This window comes from Convolutriloba macropyga, chromosome 2 (genome assembly GCF_964194025.1).
Source record: "Convolutriloba macropyga chromosome 2, txConMacr16.3, whole genome shotgun sequence".
In the NCBI taxonomy this organism is placed as follows: Eukaryota; Metazoa; Xenacoelomorpha; order Acoela; family Convolutidae; genus Convolutriloba; species Convolutriloba macropyga.
This window is the reverse complement of record NC_134469.1, coordinates 23,279,339-23,304,053: the sequence shown is the minus strand read 5'-3', so window position 1 is coordinate 23,304,053 and position 24,715 is coordinate 23,279,339. Positions and strand designations below refer to the sequence as shown.

Sequence of the window (24,715 nt, the reverse complement as noted above, 5' to 3'; positions counted from 1 at the left end):
AAGATTGTGGTGAAACAATGAAAGTTTAGTTTACATAACGGTAACTTTACTCTTTTATAACTCTTCCCAAGACGTTTCTTAACTTTTTGCTGTTAAATAATCTGTAGAAACCTATTATCGGAGACCAAAGTTGACACCGTATTTCAAATGACTTTTTTTGGATCGTTTGGATGTGACCGTATTGATACGAAAATTATCAGCAGAGAACCAAAACTTATTAAGGCTGTGTCTTACGTTTTTAGTCTTGGTGTAATTTGATAACATTTACATGTTACATTTTGGGAAATTTTTCTTGAGATTTTATAGAGATTCAAGCTATTTTGCCCTTTTATTTCAAAAATATTATTTTCAATCATTATCACGGGTAAACTTGGAGGTCTATGTTCATATCTTGTCCACATTGTTCACCAATGTAGATGAGATTTATATTATTTGGAGACGTAGCCCAAACTTTCTGCTTTAAACACTAGCATTTCAATGGGGATTTCATTTTTTTTGAATTGTTGAGCTAACCTAATTGTTTTCAAATTGTTGTTTTTTCTGAACTATATTTTTTTATTTCTTTTACCATTTTTTCTCTGTCGTTTAGCTAATTGTGCTACCGATCTGTTCTTTCTTCGTAATGTCATTCTAGCCCTAAGAGATTTTAAAAGTTGATGTTATAAGAGATGTTAAATAATAATTTCAAAATGCCGTTTCTCTGCCTTTTTTTCTGTTTAGTAATCTGTAGAAACCAATGGTAGGGGTTTCTAATTACTATGCATCTTTATAATACTTCTCACCAAGACGTTTCTGAAACTTTTTTTGAGAAATAATCTGTAGAAACGTTTTGTCGGGGACCAAAGTTGATAACGTTTTTCAAATGACATTTTTGATCATTTGAATGTCAAAAAGCTACTGACGTGGCTTGTTGATATTCTTGGTCCGTAGGATGATTTTAAGGTTTCAATAAAGGCTGCTCTGCGTGTGTACGTCTGCGTTCAAACTCCGCCATTGTCTGGTCCCAGGTACATAATGAGACAGGAGAATGGTAGAAGTCTCAATTGATAGTCCTCAAAATGGCCCCATATTGGCATCTTTACAGTACCTCTTATTTGGTTAGCTGAATTGAGGAGTGATTAGCGTCATTGTTTTCGTTATTTTTCTCAAGGGATGAGAAGCGAGTTGGAGTTTATTGGTAGAGCTAAAGACTAATTGACTATTAGAAAAGTCGGGGTAATCAACTTCATATCTGTTATTATAGCTGTTTTCATATCTGTTCTCCTGATTTTTTAATTCAATTAAAAATACTTGTTATTACATTTTCAGAGTTAAGAGTTGTTAACCCTGACATGTTTCAAAACTTTCTAACCTAGGTTGGAACTTATAGCTTGGAACTTATCAGAAGAATCGACATTCAAGTAATCTTTCGGATTCAATTGCTTGAACAGACAACTTGTTTAGTGTGGATGCTTCCTACGTTAAAGAGTCAAAAAATGAGTGAAAAAATTCTAATTTAAGCGCAAAATGTCTTTTTGCTGTTTCTTCAAAGAAAATTTTTTTCTATCTGCTTCTGTGTAATTAGATAATTTTTACATTTTAATTATTTAGACATTTTTCTAAGAATTTCGTCAAAGAGATTCAAGCTTTTTATGCTGTTTTCGGTCTAAATTTTTTTTCTATCCTTATCACGGATGCACTTGGAGATCTATGTTAATATCTTGTCACATTGTTCTCCAGTGTAGATGTGATTTTTTGTAATTAGAGACTTAGCTCAAACGTTTTGTTTAAATATAATGTTTTTATTTCCGTTATCATTTGCATCCTCCGTGTCATAGCCAATTGTGTTACCGAATTGATGTTGCTTCTTGATGTCATTCTAGCTCTAAGTGATGTGTAGTGCGTAGGTATTTTGGGTATAACAGCTGCCTTGCGTCTTTAATTCTTTGTTCAAACTCCGCCATTGTCTTGTCCCTAGTCCAGAATGATAAAGGTGGAGGATTGGAGTCTCGCTGAGACTCCGCTAAATCATTTTTGTTATAAGTTTTATTTTATTTTAGCTTGTTGGGGTTGATAACTGGCTGCTGATTGGCATCGTCTAAAGTTTTTGTCTTCTTTCAGGACCGAGACAGATTGTAGTGAAACAATCAAATTTTACTAAACATAACGGTACCGATTTCTCCCTTATAATAATTTTCAAAATGCCGTTGCTCCACCTTTTTTTCTGTTTAGTAATCTGTAGAAACCAATGGTAGGGGTTTCTAATTACTTTTCATCTTTATAATACTTCTCACCAAGACGTTTCTGAAACTTTTTTTGAGAAATAATCTGTAGAAACCTTTTGTCGGGACCAAAGTTGATAACGTTTTTCAAATGACATTTTTGATCATTTGAATGTCAAAAAGCTACTGACGTGGCTTGTTGATATTCTTGGTCCGTAGGATGATTTTAAGGTTTCAATAAAGGCTGCTCTGCGTGTGTACGTCTGCGTTCAAACTCCGCCATTGTCTGGTCCCAGGTACATAATGAGACAGGAGAATGGTAGAAGTCTCAATTGATAGTCCTCAAAATGGCCCCATGTTGGCATCTTTCCAGTAACTCTTATTTGGTTAGTTGAATTGAGGAGTGATTAGCGTCATTGTTTTCGTTATTTTTCTCAAGGGATGAGAAGCGAGTTGGATTTTTTTTGGTAGAGCTAAAGACTAATCGACTATTAGAAAAGTCGGGTTACTCAACTTCATATCTGATATTATATCTGTTTTCATATCTGTTCTCCTGATTTTTTATTTCAATTAAAAAACTTTTCATTACATTTTCAGAGTTAAAAGTTGTTAACCGTGACATGTTTCAAATTTTTTTAACCTCGCTTGGAACTTATAGCTTGGAACTTAACAGAAGAATCGACATTCAAGTAATCTTTCAGATTGAATTGCTTGAACAGACAACTTGTTTAGTGTGGATGCTTCCTACGTTAAAGAGTCAAAAAATGAGTCAAAAAATTCTAATTTAAGCGCAAAAGGTCTTTTTGCTGTTTCTTCAAAGAAAATTTTTTTTATTTCTAGCTGCTTCTGTGTAATTAGATAATTTTCACATTTTAATTTTTCAGACATTTTTCTCAGAATTTCGTCAAAGAGATTCAAGCTTTTTATGCTGTTGTCGGTCTAAAAATTTTTTTTCTATCCTTATCACGGATGCACTTGGAGATCTATGTTAATATCTTGTCACATTGTTCTCCAGTGTAGATGTGATTTTTTGTATTTGGAGACTTAGCTCAAACGTTTTGTTGAAATATGTTTTTATTTCCGTTATCATTTGCATCCTCCGTGTCTTAGCCAATTGTGTTACCGAATTGATGTTGCTTCTTGATGTCATTCTAGCTATAAGGGATGTGTACTGCATGTGTCTTGGGTATAACAGCTGCCTTGCGTGTTTAATTCTGCGTTCAAACTCCGCCATTGTCTTGTCCCTAGTCCAGAATGATAAAGGTGGAGGATTGGAGTCTCGCTGAGACTCCGCTAAATCATTTTTGTTATAAGTTTTATTTTTTTTTAGCTTGTTGGGGTTGATAACTGGCTGCTGATTGGCATCGTCTAAAGTTTTTGTCTTCTTTCAGGACCGAGACAGATTGTAGTGAAACAATCAAATTTTACTAAACATAACGGTACCGATTTCTCCCTTATAATAATTTTCAAAATGCCGTTGCTCCACCTTTTTTTCTGTTTAGTAATCTGTAGAAACCAATGGTAGGGGTTTCTAATTACTTTTCATCTTTATAATACTTCTCACCAAGACGTTTCTGAAACTTTTTTTGAGAAATAATCTGTAGAAACCTTTTGTCGGGACCAAAGTTGATAACGTTTTTCAAATGACATTTTTGATCATTTGAATGTCAAAAAGCTACTGACGTGGCTTGTTGATATTCTTGGTCCGTAGGATGATTTTAAGGTCTCGCTGAGACCCCGTAAAATCCTTTTTCTTTTTTTAAGTATTTTTTTAGCTTATTGGGATTGATAAGTGGCTACTAATTGGCATCGTCTAAATTTTTCGTCTTCTTTCAGGACCGAGACAGATTGTGGTGAAACAATGCAAGTTTACTATACATAATGGTACCAATTTCTCCCTTATAATTATTTCAAAAGGCCGTTTCTCAGCCCTTTTTGTGTTAAATAATCTGTAGAAACCAATGGCAAGGGTTTCTAATTACTATTCTCCTTTATAATAATTCTCACAAAGGTTTCTGAAACTTTTTTTGTGTAATTGTAGAAACTTTTTGTCTGGGACCAAATTGATAACGTATTTCAATTCACTTTTTTGATCATGGATGTCAAAAAGCTACTGATGTAGATTGTTGATATTCTTGGTCCATAGGATGACTTTTTAAGGTTTCAATGTGAAGGCTGCTCTGCGTGTGTATGTTGGCGTTCAAACTCCGCTTTTGTCTGGTCCCAAGTACATAATGAGACAGGAAAATGGTAGAAGTCTGAATTGATAGTCCTCAAAATGGCCCCATATTGGCATCTTTACAGTACCTCTTATTTGGTTAGCTGAATTGGGGAGAGATTAGCGTCATTATTTTCGTAATTTTTCAAGGGATGAGAAGCGAGTTGGAGTTTCTTGGTAGAACTAAAGACTAATTGACTATTGGAAAAGTCAACTTCATATCTGTTATTATATCTGTTTTCATATCTGTTCTCCTGATTTTTTAATTTAATTAAAAAATACTTGTTATCACGGTTTCAGAGTTAAAAAATGTTAAAAGTGACTTGTTTGAGAATTTTCTATAATTCTCAATTTTTGAAGTAAGTTCTATCGGTTTTAATAGATAGCTGGCAACTTATCAAAAGAATTGATTTTCAAGTAATGTTTCAGATTGTTTGAACAGCCATATTGTTTAATGTGGATGCTTCTTACGTTAAAAGGCCAAAAACTAAGTGAAAATTTACATAAAACGCAAACTGTTGTCCCTTTGCTCTTTCTTCAACCACATTAATTCTTTCTTATTTTTCAATCTACTGTGTAATTAGCTAATTTTTACGGCTTAAATTTTTGTAATTTTTTCTGAGAACTATATCAACCGCCTGTTAGGACTTAAAAAAAGCTAAAGGTGTAATGCCGCGTTATCAGAAGTAATGCCGCGTTATCAGAAGCTATCAGAAGCGTTATCAGAAGCTATCAGAAGGAAATCTATGTTAATTTCCTGTCACATTGTCCTCCAATGTAGATGAGATTTATTTTATTGGAAGACTTAGGTCAAACTTCCTCTTTTAAACACTGGCACTTCAAAAGGGATTTCAGTTTTTTGAAGTGTTTTGCTTACCTAACTGTTTTTAAATTGTTGTCTTTTTTCCGAACTGTAATGTTCATTTTTTCTTTATCTTTTGCATCCTCCGTATTTTAGTTAATTGTGTTACCGAACTGCTGTTTCTTCTTATTGTGATTGTAGTTCTAATGGTTAATGTACTCCATAGGTGTTTTGAGTTTGACAGCTCCCTGCGTTTCGACTTCTGCGTTCAAACTCCGCCATTGTCTGGTCCCAAGTCCAGAATGAGAAAGGAGGAGGGTTGGAGTCTCATTGAGACTCCTTAAAATTTGTTCCTCTTGGGCACTGACTGATTATCATTGTCTAAATTTTTTTCTTTAAGTATCTTGAGAGATAGTGGAGAAACAATGACGGCTCACAATACATCACGGTAACAATATCTGCTTTATAATAGTTTCTACAAAGTCGTATCCTAACATCGTTGTGATAAATAATCTGAAGAAACAGAAGGTCGGGGACCAGCGTTGATAATGTATTTCGAATAATTTTTTTAATATTTCGGATATCACTGTATTGATACTCATGATATCAGCAGAGATTGAAAACTTTTTCAAAAATTTGTCCGAGGAAGCTTCAATATGATCTCTATATTTTACCTAATGACTTCTAAATAGTAGCATGGCTGCTCAAAGGAGTTTAAGATATGTATACAATACTATTCAATTGTTGCGTTTTTCAAACAAAATTAAAATGCACTTTTCCAGTTCTGTTGCCGGCTTTTTATTATTGGATGTTTTACAATTAAACAAATTTTTACACTCATTGAAAATTGATTGACTATTACAGCTTCCGAATTTAAAAAAAGCTGAAAGTGAGAATATGAAAGTTATCTTGGTTATAAAATAAAGCTCGGAACTTATCGGAACACTTGTCTCGCAAGTAATTTTTGGACTAAAATGATTTGACATAAAGTATGCTCAGTGCAGATTCTCCTTTACGTTGACGTTGTGAAAGCTAAATGAAAAATGTTAAACTAAATGCAATACTTCGAGCTTTGCATGTTAAAATTTTGTTAAATGATAAGCTAACTTGGAAACTGCATAATTCATGGCATTTGTAGCTTTTCTTTTGGTTTTTCCAGTTTCAAGAATTTTTATCTGAGTCTAATTATCCAATTCTAATCGTTGTCATATTTGCACTTAGAGACCTCTTAATAGATAATTTGTCAGCTTGTTTTATGTAAATGAAGTTTTCTTTAACTTGAAATTTTTGTCAAATTTACTGACACCAAGTGGGTCTTCTTTCCAGACCCTTAAATCTTATCTAACTGTCACATATTTTTGTTTACTATCTTTTTCTTGAGATCTGTTGCACTTAGATAAATTTTCTATACCGCATCCGCTTTTTTAAGGGCTTTTTAGCTGCCCAACTGATGTGGCTTGTTGTTGTTCTAGGTCTGTAGGGTATACACTGCTTAGGTTTTTAAATTTGAAGGCTGCTCTGTGTGTACGTCTGCGTTCAAAACTCGCCATTATCTGGTCCCAAGTGCATAATGGGAAAGGAATTGGCTAATGAAATTTTATTTGGCTAGGACAGCTTCTGAGTTAAAAAGGGTTATACACACTATATCTTTCAAGATTCAATTACCGAATTTGGGGAACTCAAAAATTAATTTGGTTATAAAATATAGCTTTGAACTTATCAGAACAAATTACTTGAAAGTTATCTTTCGGACTAAAATGCTTTGACATACAATGTATGCTTAATTCAGATTCCTTCGTCCGTTAAAATTGCGAAAAGTAAATGAAAAGCTTTAAACTAAATGCAACACTTTAACCTTTTGCTGATTCTTTTTCAATTTCAACTTTTTTTAAACCAGATTACTGTTTTTGTCTCTATTTTTGGGTAAGCGGAAAAATGTAGCATTTTAAAAGTTTGTTAAGTGCTGTGATAAAGTGGAAGCTGCATAATTCATGGCGTGTAAAGCTATCGTTTTCTTCGTTCGAGCTTGAAGAATTTTTTATTTCGAATCTTTTTTTTCATATGTATTTTTAGAGACCTGTTAATAGATTAATTATCAGTTCTCCTATGAAAATAAATTTTTCCTAATTTGAAGAATTATTTCAACTTTAACTAATTTCCATCCCCCTAACTTTTTACTATCCGAATCTAAGTTTTTAACTATGTTTCTTCAGAGCTGTTGTGCTTAGATAAATTTTGTTTACTGCATCCACCGTTTTTACGGCATTTTAGCTACCTAACTGATATGACTTGTTGATGTTCTAGGTCTGCAGTATTTGTACTGCGTTGGTTTTTTTAATGTGAACGCTGCTCTGCTTGTGTACGTCTGTGCTCAAATTCCGCCACTGACTGGTCATTAGTCCATAATGAGAAAGGAGAAGGGTTGAAGTCTCAATTGAAAGTCCTTAAAATGCCGCCTTATTGGCATCGTTTAAGTAACTCTTATTTGGTTAGCTCAGTTGAGGACTGATTGACGTCATTCTTTTCTTAAGTTTTTTCAAGGGATGAGAAGCGAATTCGATTTTTTTATCGAGTTAAGGACCATTTAAAAAATGGAAAAGTCTCTTACTCATCTTTGTATGTTTTTTTTGTTTTCTTGATTTTTACTATCATTAAAAAAATTTGCTTAGTACATTTCAAGTTGTTAACACTGTCATGTTTGAAAACTTTCTATGGTTTTCTGTTTTTGAGTTAACATTTCTCTCGGGTATATAATATAGTTTGGAGCATATCAAAAGAATTCATTTTCCAATAGTCTTTCAAATTGAAATGATTGAACAGTCAAATTGTTTAGTGTGGATGCTTCTCACGTTAAAAAGCCAACAATTGAGTAAAAATTACTAAATTAAACTCAAAATGTTGTCCTTTTGCTGTTTCTAGATACATTAGATAATATTTACGTGTTAATTTTTTGGAAAGCGGAAAGCTGTTTTCCGTTTTCAATCTCAAAAGTGTTGTTTTCGATCAATATCAATCATTAGCATTACCCAACTTGTAGATCTATGTCAAATATTGCCACGTTGGTCTCCAATGAAGAGAAGATTTTTTATTTGGAGGCTAAGGTCAACCTTTTGTTTTAAACACTGTCACTTCAAAGGGGATTTCATTTTTTTTGAACTGTTTAGCTTACCTAACTACTTTTGATAGCCGCCCTCATCATCTCAGCCGGCTATTATAGCGCTCCTATTTTTTTTACTTCGTCGAATAAAAAATGTTTCGCTTTAACTCATTTTACCTCATGGAAGTCAGAAATAGAAACCGGGATAAACCCATAAATCCCAATTTTAGATGACCGCTATTTGAACGTCGTTCCTATAAGTCTTATTTACCATCTCTAATGCTTATTGTTATTGATAGCAGCCCCTGTAGCCTCTCTCTAAGAAACAGAAGTATGTTCAACTACGAAATGCCATCAAAATAAATCGGACTTAAAAAAATGTTTTTGTACAAAAATCTTTTTTTTTTTCAATATCTTCTGTTATTTCAATCCCAATCATGCTTATTGGAATCAACGGCGGCTATTTTCCGGCAATCTGCCGGGTATGTTTAAAATGTTATTTCTAAACTATAATGTCTATATTTCCATTATCATTTGCATCCACCGTCAATTGTGCTACGGAACTGGTATTGCTTCTTGATGTTTTTCTAGCACTAAGGGATGTACTGTGTGGGTTTTTTGAGTATGACAGCTGCCCTGAGTGTTTACTTCTGCGTTCAAACTTCTTTCTACAGCCTTAATTCTTCTAAATGTCTGTTTCATATCGTCCTGTTCCTTCAAATCTCTTGTGCTTAGATTAATTTTCCTAATGCATCTACCATTTTCAAGCAATTTTAGCTATCTAACTGGTGTCGTTTGTTGTTCTATGTCTGTAGGATTTGTACTGCGTTGGCATTACAGTGTGAAAGCTGCTCTGCGCGTGTGCGTACGCGGTCCAACTCCCCCATTGTTTTCCTAAGTCCAGAATGAGAAAGGAGAAGGGTTAGAGTCTCTGTTAATTGGTTTTCCCTCCATTCTTATTGTTGAAGTTGCATTTATTTGGACTGCTCAGTAGAGCTTCGACTATCGTAATCTATGATTCACTTCTTCTCTAATGGCCGAGAACTGATATCATTTTTTTTAGCTCTATCTAAAGACCGGTTAATTAGAAGCATTTTGACGGTATAGGAAATTTTCGGCTATGCCCTAGTTTCAATAATTTTCACGAAGCCGTTTTTTGGCTTTTTGTAAGCTACTGGTAGAATGCAATGGTCCAGGGACAAAGGTTGGAAATGTATTTCAAAATGACTTTTTTTTATCTGGAATGGAGGTTCGACCTATTTGTAAAGAAGATATCAGCGAAATGCTAAATCTTTCAGAAACTAATTATTTTGAAATGGTTTTACCTGTAGTAATGTCAAAAGAGCTGTTTTTTATTATGTCAGCATATTTTGTTTTTCAAATGTGTTCACTGATCAGAATTTCGAGAAGTTCAATTATTCGTTTTAGAAGTGTTCTCTCCTCTTCCGCAAAATTTGGGGGATATTGCTTCTACGTAAAATGCAATTTATTATGATAACTGCACACCAATTTGTTACCACATTTTCCGCGTTTAAAAGTCCAAATAATGAGTTTTCGGTACATTTGTGAAAATCAGTTTTTGAAAAGTAAATTCTGTCGTGGTTATACAATATTCCTTGGAGCTCATTAAAGCATTTGATGTTTTAAGTAATTATTTAGACTGCAATCATCAAGCATACAATAAATCCTTGGTACTTGCAACCTTAAATATTATGCAGTGTTGGTACTTCCAACCTTAAATATGCAGAAAGTGAGATGACAATTTTAAACTGAAAGCAAACTTAAATCCTCTGCTGACGTTTCAAAATCGTTGTTACCTTTTCCCGAACTAAATAGGCATTAGTTTTCTTTTGTCTATCTAAATCGGGGTAACTATTTGATTTTTTCTCAAGTAACTGGTTGTCACCGTTCCCAATATAAAATTTTGAAGATTTGCTTGTGAAATTTTTACGATTTTTATTGGAAATTGTGAGCGGAGTGACTCATTGTACGTAGTAAGCCATCGATTTGATCTATTGTTCCGAAAATTTTCTAAATTTTCCCCAAATTTTTCCTCAATTTTTTCTCACATTCTCTTGCAGGACTCTCAATTAGATGTCTTTTTGTAATGAAAATTCGATCAACTATCCGCAATAATACACTGACACCACAAGTGGGTCCTTGTCTGACACCTTTATCTATTGTAATTGTTTTAAAAAAATTTTTTTTACAAATGTGCTATTCTTTAATTGTCTTCTGTATGACATCCACTGCTTTCTAGCCAAAGGATTTACCTCTAGGTCTTTAAGATGTGTACTGATTTGGTGTTTTAGGTTCCCACCTGCCGGGTGTTTTCTGCTGCGCTCAAACTCCGGCATTGTCCGGTCCCAAGTCAGGAATGAGAAAGCAGGAGTCCCCCTTTTTGGTATTTCCGAAAAGAAGCCCCCTTTTTTGAAATGAGAAGTTTTTCCCCCTTTTGGTATTATCTATTTAACGCTCAATTGAGGACTGATTAGCGTCATTGTTTAAGTTTTCTTTTTTAGGAATTGTGACACGGATTTTTTTGGCCATTTTTATTACCAATATACGTTCAAACCAAATGTCGGGGGAGCAAATTTGATCATGTATTGTTATTTTGCACTATTTGCTCAAGAAATGAGTGGGTGTCACCGTATTGTTGAGAAAGATCTCCCCCGAAAAGTTATCTGCCCATGATTTCATTTTTTCTCGAAATACTACACTTGACAACTACTGCAGACTCTCATGACAGAACAACGCAAATTAATAGTTGCGAATTGTTTTTTTAACTAAATTTTCAACAATGAGTTTTTGAATATAAGGTTTCCATCAGAAATGTGTATTAGTTTTTTGTGCCTGTGTATATTTCTTAGCTGATGGGTTTGCTGTTTGGAGATGAATCAAAGCGTCCATTTAAATAATTAACAATTATTTTTTGAAAAACGAAATTGTGAACGGCCTTATTCAATGCATTTTGGATTCTCTTGTCCCAAAATTTTTTTCGTTTTAAATTCTTGACATGTTTATGATAGTGGCTTTGAATATAGCTTGGGACTCATAAAAGGAATAGAATCTTCATTAATTATTTAGAATGAAATATTTAAACTTACACTATTCTTAGTGTTGGTATTTCCTCATTTAAGTTGCAGAAAGTGAGGTCACCAATAGAATTTTTAACTGAATTCAAAATTTTAACATTTTTCTGATATAGGTTTACAATTGCTTTAAATTGTTTTAATTAATTGGTTATCACGTTTTTAATTACTTTTTCCGAAGATAATTTTGTTAAATGCAGTTCTTCAGCAATGGTTGACGCCGTGATCCATTGTTTGCTAGAAGCTAGCGATTTGGTCTCTTGCCGTGAGAAACATCTCTTTTCAAATTTTTTTCAAGTTTTCACTTGGAGACCTCTATCTTTAGCACAGCACATTGGTCTCCTACTTGACTACGTTCGCCTATGAGACTTTGATCAAATATGCACTAGAATATACTCAACACTCAGGTGGGTCCTAATTTATTTACCCGCCTTCATTTAATTCCCATTCTACGTTTCAATACAAATCTTATTCTCAAAATTGTGTTCTGTATTACATCATTACACTGGGTTGCCTGTTGATGTTCTAGGTCTTTAGGATGTGTAATGACCTGGTATTTTTTGCGTGCTGCCGCCTGTATTTACTGCTTCTCTCAATTTCCGCCATTGTCTGCTCCCCAGTCCAGAATGAGATTAGGAGGTGGATTGGAGACCCACAATTGAGTCTTCGTAAAATGCTCTTTTATCTGATTTTGTGTTTCTGATAGGCTATTTTGATTACTCAGTTGAGCACTGAGTGGACTCATATTTTTCGAGGCTGATAAAAGAATTAGAAGTGAGCCGCTGAGTTCTGATTGGGCCACAGACTAGCGGATTAGAAGTAGTTTGGCTCTAGCAAAATACTTCAACTTCCATCTTTTTAGCAATAGCGTTTGTGGTCAATTTTTTAACCACTTATCTGTTCAAGCCAACGATCGGGGACCAAAACTGATCGTGTATTGTAATTTATACTCTCTGATCAAGTAGTAGAGTTCGGTCGTCTTGGTGAGGCGGATATCCACAGAAAATTTATCCGCCCTTGATTTCATTTCCGAAATAATGCACCTAATAACTGCTGGAGACTATAATGGCTGACCAAAACATATTAATACTTGCAAATGGACTTTTTGTAAAAAGACCTTCAAAAAGTAATTTTAAAATAACCAATGTTTTTATGAGAAATTTAAACCATCAGTTCTGTTGTTTTTCTGAACCATCATTTTTTTCTGTGTCTTTCTATTTTCATTTGCTGATATAGTTTGACGATTGCTTTTAATTATTTTCGTTAATGGCTTTTAATTTAGTTATTACTTTTTTCATGATACATTTTTACAAACAGGTCTTTAGATTTTAATAACGCTGTGATCCATTGTTTGTTAGCTATTGATTTGGTCTTTTGTCCTCAGATTCTTCTCTGTTCCAATTTTTTTTTCACATGTCTACTTGGAGACCTCTATAGCACAGCACTTCGTCTGCTATTTGGACGACGTTCGCTTTTTATGAGAATTAGATCGAATATGCGCGTTTGTATACTGACAACTCAGGTGGGTCCTCTTCTGACACCTTTATTAATTTCACACTAAATCTAATCTTTCCACGTTTTTCATACAAGTCTTATCCTTATATTTGTGTTCTGTTTTACATCCTTACACTGGAGTTGCCTGATGATATTTGAGGTCTTAAAGATCTGTACTGATCTGGTATTTTTTTCCGCTGCCGACTGTATTTACTGCTGCTCTCAAATTCCTCCATTGTCCTTTCCTCCAGAGTCTAGAATGAGAATAGAAGGAGGGTTGGAGTCTCCCAATTGAGACTCCAGAAAATGCTCTCTCTCTCATTTTTATTTTTAAGTTAGACTTTTTCGATTGCCCAGTTGAGCATTGATTGGCCTCATATTTTCTGAGGGGCTGAAAAAGGAAGTAGAAATTTTTGACTGAGCTACAGACTAGCTAATTTGAAGCAGTATGACTGTAGCAAAGTTGTCCAACTTCTTTTTCTTTTCAGCAATTGTCGCATAGCCGTTTGTTGGTCATTTTTCGTTACCACTATCTGTTCAACCCAACGGTCGGGAGTTATGTTTCAAGCAAGGCTAAGTTAGGTTTTTGTCTTCGTCCTTGATAATTTTGAGGACAATGGGATCTCAAAGAGTCTACTTCTCGACTACTGCCTGGCAACTTGTCAGCTTTTCCCCTGTTTCATCCCCAATGGAGATAGAAGGAATAATCGAGAACTTTTCGGGTACCCGTCGGGTATATTTTCACCTTCCTGTCCCATGTTTTTGTTCAGTTTGCCGAATATTTTTCCAACCATGTTTCGTTACCCTGTAGTTTAGTGTTGTAAGTATTAAAGAAATTCGACAAAATTTTTTTCTGCAACGTCTTAAGTTTGAAGTTCTATTAGCGTTTTAATATATTCAGATCAAGTGATTATTTGCGTTTCTTATTTTTCGCTTCAACTTTAACATGGGACTTCAACATCATTCGGTTAGTATTCGAGACGTAAACGACAAGGATCATTGGCAAATCTCTAGTTTTTTTTGCTAATAATTTGACAGTGTTCGGTGGTGCCTCTGTTTGACTGCTATCGTCATGACGGATATCTGTTTGGTTCTAAGTTTTCTGTCCTCCGTTTCTACTTTCATATCTGGAAGCCGTGCTATTCATTCCCTAATACCAAAAGTATACACTTTTCAACCGCTATTAAGATGCCCATTTTGTCAAACTATGTTTTTGGTCTAATTGAGAACTTTACTTGATGACTTGGTTTTTGAATTTTTTCATGCGACTTCATTTTTTTCTGCTTTATGCAAATGCTTTTAAGCCGTTCCTCTGTTAAATTGTTGAGCATACCGAAATTACCTCACTCAATTAGTTGACTTTTACACTCACGTAATAAATTTACTTTCAGAATGTGATTAAAATTTGTCCAATATTAACTGAATATTAATATTTATCAGGCTGAATATTAATATATATCATTTATAATTAATATTTATAATAGATATTAGTGAGTGAATTTTTTTATAAGTATCGTAAACGATTTTGAAATCAGAGTGTCATGTTGCTTTGTCTGTGGTCTTGATGATTAAAGTCTCATTATGGGATCAATAGGAGCTTGAATGTTTACAGAGAAGTTGCCCTACGAGCCATGAAAAGTTTTGTTGCTGCTCAGTTTTGTGCTGCTTTGCTTTTTAACAGCTTCTTCATTTCCAGGATCTTCTTTTTCTATAGGTGTTTGGTTTGACTTAGTAAGTTTTCCGCGAGTTATTTGAAGCATGCTTTGCCTGTGTTTTGTCCCTCGTTGTACAAATATTTCAATTATTTGATCGAAGTATTGTTGGAGCTTCGCGTTTATTCGATTAAGATGAGTGTAGCTCTTCGGCTTCAATGGCGTTTGAGTCATGTTTTCCCACCTTGAGTCGTTGGTTGATTCCTATGTGGGCGATTGAACGATATCGGTTAGTGGTCAGACATTTCACAATCTATTCGGCATTAAAGCCGATGCTGGAGCTTACGTGATTTTTTACAGACTACATCCTGTTTGTTTTCTGCTCACTTAGGTGAATCATTATTCTCTACCGCTTTCAAGTAGTCTGGTGTAGAGTTCTAATTGTTTTTTTTTATTTTTTGGTGTTTGTTTTAGGAAAGTTTGTCTCCGCATAAGATCATTGATATGTCTTTAAAACGCGGCAGAGTTAAGATTTGCTATTCTTAATCAAACAACCGGATTCTCAAAACAACTGTTTTCAAAAGTTTTAGTTGAACACAACAGCTTGAAAGACTGAGTTCAAGTTTCTTTGAATTGTTTATATTTGTTCACAGCAATTAAAACCCCACCGTGACGTGAGGACTCATGCACTTTTTGCTCTCGTTGACTTCTAAAGATGTTTAAATCCTTAAAATATATCTCGGGGTTGTTGACGTTTGAACCCAGCCACCTTCCAGTCGGACAAATTTTGGCACGAATTTAAAGAGATTTGGCACTCATAAAGTTCATTCTTTCTTCAACGTCGGTTAAACTTCTATCAATTGGTCTTGTGGAGAAGCAATTATTGTAAACGTGTCTTTTTTATGCAAAATTTTCGCTTTTAACGTTTTGACTTTTCGAGTGACTTTTACGCCCTTGACTTTTTGCGTTTCGCGTGATCTAAAATTCTCTCTCAATCAACAATTTCAAATACTAAAATAATAATACTAAAATTCAAATGAAATACTAAAATTCAAATGAAAAGTTTAATACTAAAATTCAAATGAAAAGTGCGCCGAAACTGGTGCAATTTTTCACTTAATTGTGGTATATGTTAACCTCTAATGTGGTTATTTGAAGCCCACTATTGAACTTCGTAGTCCCATTTAGCCCCCCCCCCCCATTGAACCAGGTTGCAATTGATTATAGCTCCCAGTAGTCGTTCAAGAGCAATTCTTCCGACGTTTAGTCGGTTATGTTTATTCTGTTGTAGACGATTTTTTTTCCTATAGTCATTGATTCTCGGACTGTTAATTCCTCTACGGGACCTCGATGCTATTATGATTAGGTCCAAAATTTTTTTGTTTCAAGCTCATTGCGTTAAAGTCCCCCACTGAACAGCACTTTCAGTGTAACTTGTGATAATAATGCTAGAATTATGTGGCTTCCTTTTGTTTTCATTGGCGGGCTTGGCTTCTTGCCAATACCAGTTGGACTTCCCGGACATTCAGTTCTTTTTTCAGGCAAAATTTCATATTCGTTGAAACCTGTCAAGTTTGACTTAAACTCACTTACTTCATTCAGTTTTCCATTTACAAGGGGCGCATTCTTCTTTGGTTTTAGTTAATTTTCTTTGAAATAGCGTTGATAGAGTGTTTAGGCTGTTACTTGATCAATAGCTGCCGTCAGCCTCTCAAACGGCTATTATTTAGGCGCTGTCTTTTTTAACAATTTAAAGAATTTGAATTGTATTGGGGCGCTGTCGTTTTTTAAAAGATCTGTTCAAACATTTTGATGATTTTTGAAGTCAAATTGGAGTAGTGATGTTGGTCACGCCGAAACAGGAAGTTGAGCGAAAAAGCGAGTGGTTTTGAGGCGTGAAGTTTTTTTGCTCTGATTTTAAGGTGGAGTGAAAAAACGTTGTTTTAACAAAAATTCGCTTTCTCGCTAGTGGTTTTTTGTTCACGTGAGGCATTTTGATATTGATTTTTTGTTTTTTTTAATCTAATTTTTTGTAGAAATGGTTTTTCCAATTCACTCATAGTCCGTTCTAGGTCTAGTTCTTTATTTAGCCAATGAAAAACCTTGAATTGTACGTCACGTCTTGTCCTGCTATGTTTTTTTACAATTCAAAGAGTTTCAATTGTATTGGGGCGCTGTCTTTAAGATCTGTTCAAACATTTTCATGATTTTTGATGTCAAATTGGAGCAGTGATTTTGGTCACGCCGAAACAGGAAGTGGAGCGAAGAAGCGAGTGGTTTCGGGACGTGCAATTTTTTCGCTCTTACTTTAAAGTAGAGTGAGAATACGGTCTTTGAGCAAAAATTCGCTTTCTCGGTAGTGGTTTTTTGTTCACATGCGGCAATTTCACTTCGATTTTTTGCTGTTTTTTCAATATTTTGAATCGGATTTTTTTCTTAATGGTTTTCCCAATTCTTACGACGTTTAGTCGGTTATGTTTATTCTGTTGTAGACGATTTTTTTCTATAGTCATTGATTCTCGTACTGTTATTTCCTCTACGGGACTTTGATGCTATTCTGATTTGGTCCAAAGTTTTTTGTTGCAAGTTCAGTGCGTTAAAATAACTCACTGAACAGCACCTAATTTCTTTCACTGTAACTTGTGATGATAATGCTAGATTTATGTGGCTTCCTTTTGTTTTAATTGGCGGGCTTGGCTTCTTGCCAATACCAGTTGGACTTCCCGGACATTTCTGCATAACAGCGACATTGCGAGGCGTAGTTCTTTTTTAGGCAAAATTTCAGTCGTTGAAACCTGTCAAGTTTGACTTGAACTCACTTCATTCAGTTTTCCATTTACAAGGGGCGCATTCTTTGGTTTGTTAACTTTCTTTGAAATAACGTTGATTGAGTGTTCAGGCTGTTACTTGATCACTAGCCGCCGTCAGCTTCTCAAACGGCTATTGTTTAGGCGCTGTCTTTTTTTTACAATTCAAAGAATTTGAATTGTATTGGGGCGCTGTCTTTTTTTAAAAGATCTGTTCAAACATTTTCATGATTTTTGAAGTCAAATTGGAGTAGTGATTTTGGTCATGCCGAAACAGGAAGTTGAGCGAAAAAGTGAGTGGTTTTGCGGCGGGAAGTTTTTTCGCTCTATTTTTAAAGTGCAGTGAGAAAACGTTGTTTCAACAAAAATTCGCTTTCTCGCTAGTGGTGTTTTGTTCACGTGAGGCATTTTGACATTGATTTTTTGTTTTTTTTTTATCTAATTTATATAGAAATGGTTTTCCCAATTCACTTATAGTCCGTTCTAGGTCTAATTCTTTGTTTAGCCAATGAAAATTCTTTGAATTGTACGTCAGGTCTTGTCCTTCTTTTTTTGTTACAAGTCAAAGAATTTCAATTGTATTGGGGCGCTGACTTTTTTAAGAACTTTTCACACATCTTCATGATTTTTGAAGTCAAATTGGAGTAGTGATTTTGGTCACGCTGAGACAGGAAATGGAGCGAAAAAGCAAGTAGATTTGCGGCGTGGAATTTGTTCGCTCTTTTTTTACAGTAGAGTGAGAATACGGTGTTTGAACAAAAATTCGCTTTCTCGGTAGTGGTTTTTCGTTCACATGTGGAAATTTCACTTTGATTTTTTTACTGTTTTTTTTTTATTTTTTGAATCGGATTTTGTTTTAAATATCTTTACCAATTCATTCATAGTCCGTTCTAGGTCTAGTTTTTTGTTTAATCAATGAAAATTCTTTAAATTGTACGTCCGGACTTGTCCTGCTATGCTTTTTTAATTCGCTTTACATTGTGATCACGTTTTTCGTTTAACATAAGTCACGACGTTTGACTTCTAACTTACCTCAATAGGTATTTTAATTACTTACCTCAATTTATTAAACTGAATAGCTTTCAGTTTAAAAACTGAATTAAGTATAGTTTTAGAATCCAACTGAAAATGTACGTCGAATTAGAACACCTTTTGACACTGAAAAATATAGAACAAGATTTATCAATTTATCTCTTCTTTTTTTCTTTTTCTGTTTCAATCCCGATTTGCATCAAGCGCGTTAACGGCGGCTATTTTCGGCAATTTGCCGGCTATGTTTACACTATTTGCGACAACTTTCTTTGATGCCGTTGGTTGGTACAGCCAGGATTTGAATGTGAAACCTTCTGCGAACATTGTTTGACTTACGAACGTCGATTGGAAGCAGGTCTTCTGCGTTCTGGGCTAGCTAGGTGACGCAGAATTGTTGTGAGCAGATGTCTGTGAGATGACGACGTTGAGTATTTTTTTCAGCTAGATCACTTAATATGACGAGATAGGTTATGTCTTCTGAAGCTAAGATGTCTTTTCGGACCTCTATGATCCGAATTCCTGTTCGAACAAGTTCGGAACTGATATCTCTAGTTACCATTCCTGCGAAATTTACTGGAAGTACACAATTGCGGGAAACTGTTTGCTTTACCTCTTGTGAGTGGCAGCAAGCTGTTGTATGGTGCAGGGTATGTTGTTATTGTGGGGTGAGGCGTCAGATTTGTTGAAGACGTCGTGCCAGATGATTTTCTTAAGTTTTTTTCCAAACTAAGTTTTGAGGCAATTTGAATGGGTTCTTTCCTTTGCACGGAGTTACTGCTGAGGTGACTGTTGTCGTTCATCGTTCTTGATTAGATACTGACTGCTGCAATCAGGTTCTGTCTCCCAAAGACCTCTCAAAGGGAGAAGTCTTCCACAGAATTATCTTTCACTTGTTATCAGGAGTTGGTTTTGCGAAGCTATTTTTTAAATCGTTTGACAGCTATGCAATAATTTCAAATTATTTTTTCACTGTATATTGAATTCAAGTGGTTAATTAATCGTCTTTTGGGATGACATCTGGGTTGTGGTGTAGATTTCAGCGTTACAAAAATGGTTTTGGAGCTGGAAGCATCAGGAACCTTTGGCGATTATCAACTCTTCGCTAAGCAAGTTTTTTTTAGTTCTTCTTCTAGGCGTTCGCCGTTCATTCGGCATGCCCTCCAGTCGCGCTCGAACATTTCCTCACATGACGGGCAAAGTTTGCTGCTGACTTGTACTCGTTACAGTATTCGCACCATTTCGGTGGCTTGATGACTGTTTTGGTTGTTCTGGGAATCCTTGGGTTGCATATTTTAATGTGATTCTTGTAGTTACTGAGCATCTTGAAAGTTGAGTCACATTTTTCGCAAGAGAACACCGTCTTCGTCTGCTCGTGGATCCTCTTTACGTGGCATTTTAGCCCTGCTGCAGTCTTGCATACTAGTCCACATTCGTCGCATTCTAGGCTTGGGGTTGGTGGTTTTTCATTCCTTTCCCTCTTGTCCGCGAATCTGAACTTGTTTGCTCTTTTGCGTTCCCAGTCCTCCAAGTGCTGCATTCGTTTCCTGACCATAGCTTTCCATTGTATCCTGTCCTGTGCCCACTTGTGTGCTTGTCTCCAGTCAATGCCAGCTTCTGTTAACAGTTTCCTCCAGTAAAAAAGCGTCTTCCTTTTCTTTCCTGGGGATTTAGGAAGTCCTTCGAGGCTTCCCAGCCATCCCATGACAGCAATTTTCACAGGACGTTCGTCTGACATTCGGAGGATATGACCAATTCTCTCAAGAGTCCTTTTCTCGATCTTCCATCTTAAACTCTTGACCCCGAGAATATTCCTCACATCTTGCATGTTCTTTCCTTCTGCTTCCATTTGTATGAGCGGTGGTGCCTTGTTGTTGCTCGACACTGAGCGGTAACACTTGTCGATCTAACTCTGTAACATTTTGATCTCTCCAATGTACCAGGGTCTTGCTGCACAATCGAAGAGTAGGCCACTCTCAACGCAAGTTTCCACAATCTGTGCCTGCTTGGTTTTTGGAAGCTTGGACTTCTTTAGTTGGTTCCAACACCGCGCCCACAGTGTTCCAGCACGTTTTTTGCGGCACTTTATATCTTCTTTTGGTCCGAGCCAGCTACCCAGCATTCTGATTCCATTTGCCTCTTGGCTGGAAAAGACCACCCGCTCCTCCTTGTCTTCGTTGTTTCGCTCTTCAAACTTGTTCATGACGTCCTTCACTATTTTCAGACCATCTTCGAGTTCCCTTTTCTGTCCATTGATGGTGGTGTCGTCCGCGACCAAGGAAGAGCAGACATTTCTTGTTTCCGTTTCACTGTTGGCTTTTCCACTCTGTCCGGGTGAGGGATTGATGGCGATGGTATCCACTTCCACTCCACACCTGTCGTTTCGTACTTTTCATCACTGTGTTCTTTTCTCTCTATCTCTGCGATCCGCATGACTACCTGGTGGTATATGTTGAAGAGGCAAGGAGAGGTAGAGCAGCCTTCTCGAAGCCCTCTCTCTGGTGTCCATTCGTCGCTTTCGCCCTCCATTCCCTTGACACGGTATTTCGTAGCCTCATGCAAATCCATCAAGGAGTTCAGGAAACTTCCATCCATTCCGTATCTTCGCAACATTTCCCACAAGGCCGGCTTATTCACTCTCGGGTAGGCCTTTCTTAGGTCGAGAAGGGTAGCAGTGGGGTCGGTGCTCTCTTTTCTTGGCAGGTTCTGTTGCTCTCGTCTCTTGCGTAGGTCATCTGCGTCTTCCTTCATACGAATGATCACTTGGGTGGCGTCTGTTGTTGATATGCCTGGCCGGAAACCGCTCTGATTTTCGTCTAACAGCCCTAATTTTTCAGACCACTCCCTGAGTCGTTTGGACAAAACTTTGGCCAAGATTCTGCTGCCCATGGCAAGAAGACAGACACCTCTGTAGTTGTTAGTGTCGTTTCTGTCCCCCTTCTTGTGTAGTGGAACTATTTGGCCCACTTTCAATGCTTCATCCCAGGTGGGGGCTCTCTTCTCAAACATTTCTGTAACGATTCTCACTACGTGGTTCTTAGTGGATTGTGTGCTCAGTTTGATATACTTTATTCTGACATTGTCCGCGCCCGGTGCTGAATCCTTCATATCTTTGATGCATTCTTCAATTTCGTGGGGAGAGGGAGTCTCGTTCAGCTTCTTGTTAGCTTCAACATGCCGTGGATCGTTCCGCCAGTCTCCCATTTTCCTCACCCAGCTCATCAGCTCTTCAGGCATGTTCTCGTATCTCTCACTCGATACTTGTTGGAAGTGCGTCTTGATTTCGTCGGTTGTGATTGTGGTGCCCGAAATGGGTTTCGAATCCCTCCCGCCAAGTTGCCTCAGGAGGCGGAACATGCTGCCCATATCTCATTTTTCGTTTGCATCTCGACATTGGTAGGATATTGTCCCACCACGCTCGTTCCAAGTCCTTCAAGCAGTTTTCATGTTTCTTCGCGCCACCTTGAGCTGGTCCTTAGCCCACTTGCTGTCCCTTCCCGCTTCAGTGTCTTCATTTCTGCATCTCACTGCTTTAGCGATCTTTTCATGAAGAGATTCAAGCTCCTCTTCATGACCTATTGTCCAAGGGTTGGCAACATGACGCTTCTTGATTCCACATATCTCTCTGACTGCTTTTTCCATTATCTCCGCGATATCTTTCCAGCTACAGTCCTCGCTCAGGGTCGTACTGAGGACCTCGGTTCTTTCCAAGAATTCTAGTGCCTTCTGTGGGACATTTAGAGCTTCCCAGTTTAAGTTTGGTTTCCTCTGTGTCCTGGCAAGGCGGTTGTTTTTAGATGTTGTTCTGATGGTTAGAGTTATTGGTTGATGATCGGACAGTGCGTTGTCATCCGTAACTTTCATACTCTTGCAGAGTTTGTGTCTCTCGTCCTTCCTAATTACAAAACCATCTAACTCGTACCATCTCTTATGGCTTTTGTTGAACCACGTCCCCCTCTTTTTGATGTTAAAAAAGGAGTTAACCCATTGCATCTCATTCGCTTTGCACCAGTCTATGAGGAGGTCTTCCCCTGCAATTGTCGATGGAGTGGTTTGGCCATACTTTCCATTGGCTGGGCCCCGCTCCTCTCTTCCTATATGTGCGTTGTGGTCTCCGCCAATAACCAAGGCTAGTGACTTCGGGGTTCTCGCCAGTTCGCTTTCTAGGAAGTGCCGGTACTGGTCAATATTTTCCGGACCATTGCTCCATAAGGGTTGATACACAGACACGAAGCGTATTTTCTCTAGGGTTATAGATGTTACCCTGTCTCGAATGTTCTTCTTCTGTCCACCTTGTATCCACTGGTTGAGAGCGTTTCCCCATAAGATGATGCCACTTCTCTCGGAGTGAATTAGAGATGTTTGTTTTTCTCCTTCCCCCCGCCATACGACCCCAACTGTTTTTGATCGAAGCTCTGTGACTAAGGTTATCTGCCATCCTTTTCGATGGGTGAACTCGACGACTCTTCTCAACCGTTTCCTATTTCTTTCGTGGGTTGATAGCCCCTGCAGGTTCCATGTCGTAACTCTTAAGTCCACGGGGAGAGCTTGTCTCCGCGTTTCTTTCCTCCTTTCGCTGCGGGCTTGCTTCTGTTCCTCAGTTGTTCGTCGTTTCAGGCCGCGCCTAGTTTTCTTTGTGTCGTCGAAGGCACTGCAGCTTGGCCCTCTGTTGGGCACCTTAGCGGTTCCCTCGATGCACTTTTTCCCTCTTCTTGCTCCTTGAACAGCTGTGTTTGTTGGATAGGGTCTGCCCAACGCACTCGTTTCCCTCTCTTCCGTGGCACCTCTGTTCTCTGTTCGGGGCTGTAACAGGGAGCTGATTGTTTGTTCTGTTCATGCTCTTCTTCTTCCCCTCGTCCACGCCTCTCTGCCTCAGAAGGATCCTGCGTGGGGTCGGCGCAGGTTGATGTTCCCCTCGTTTCTTCCATCTGTGGCATCCAATCGGGGTTGGATTGGGTGGCGGTTGCTCTGCAGTTGTTACATTCGAAAGCATATGTGTTGGCTTTAGCTAACTGTGTGATATCCTTCCTACTTAGGCCACTGCACTTCTGGTGTATCCACTGTTCGCACCATGTGCACTTTATGCTGTTTCCTCCGACTCTTTTCTTGCACGAACCACACAGCGTTGGGCCTGGGTTGGTTTTGATGTCTCCAGCCCTAAGTAGTAGCTGACTCAGATAGGCTGTCGTCCCTGAGTCAGCAAGGAAAAAACCGTCTTGAGGAAATGTCGAACCCGGCTGGGTTCTCGCCTTGAGGATTGTTTCCAGAGGTGCTTGGGTTGGTTGGACCGTTGCCGCTCCGTTGGTGACCAGGAGACAACTCCTTCCACGTTTCCGTTTCTTGATCTGCCGTGTTCTGGTACCCTGTTGTGTTCTTTGCCGCACATGGTGGATCCAGTGCGTTCCCGCTTGCGCCAATACCAATACCACCATGTTTAAGCTCCTAATCTTCACATGTTTTTGGAGCCTCTTAAACATAGTGTTTTGTATGTATTTTGGAAAAGGTCATTGACAAAATATTCACTGACTGAAAAGCTGCCTATGCCATAAAGGTCAATGACTGAAAAGCCGCGGATGCAAAATTAGGTTATTGACCGAAAAGCTGCCTATGACTGAAAAGCTGCCTGTGCCTAAAGGGTCAACGACCGAAAAACTGCGGATGCATAAATTGGGGCAATGGCTGAAAACCAGATAATAGTAAATGAGTCGATCAGCGAAAGATTAATTAAACGAAAGTAGTCCTTGAATGGCATTTGCTGATGCATCACGGATTTTTGACAAAATGAGCATCTCGAAAAAAGGTCAATTACCGAAATAAAAGCGAATATGTAAAATTATCCTCATAAAATGATTTAAATTAATTAGATACTAATGAGGCAGAGCCAAGCTTTAATGTAACATTCTTTAATTCCATTATTTCTTTAATTTCATTTATTCTTTAATTTCATTAATTCTTTAATTTCATTAATTCTTTCTCTTCATTCCTCTTCCGTTTCTCTCAATTGTTTCTCATTCTGTTCATTTTCGCTCTCTATTCTCTTTTCGTTTTCCTTTTCTATTCATCTGCCTTTCTTTCTCTGTGTTTTTAATTGCTCTCAAACGAAGTTTGTTTCAATTATATTTAGGTATGGGAGACATAAATTCCTACAACCCGGTCCCTGAACTAAGCCCCCCAAACAACCCCCTAATTATGGAGATTTCTTTAAGCTGATGCAAGTTTATTCATGTGTTGACTCGACATCGTTTTTTTCGTACATGGATTTATGTTTTTACGTTAGAGTGTAGCGTAGTCATTTTCTAATGTCAGAATTTAGTAGCCTATGG

The 24,715-nt window shown here is 37.3% G+C and overlaps 1 protein-coding gene across 2 annotated transcripts in view; it reads left to right on the top strand.

Annotated features, from left to right (window-relative positions):
• Positions 1-24,715, top strand: part of LOC142358326 (uncharacterized) — a 72,885-nt gene that overhangs the window by 33,841 nt on the left and 14,329 nt on the right. The window lies entirely within an intron of this gene.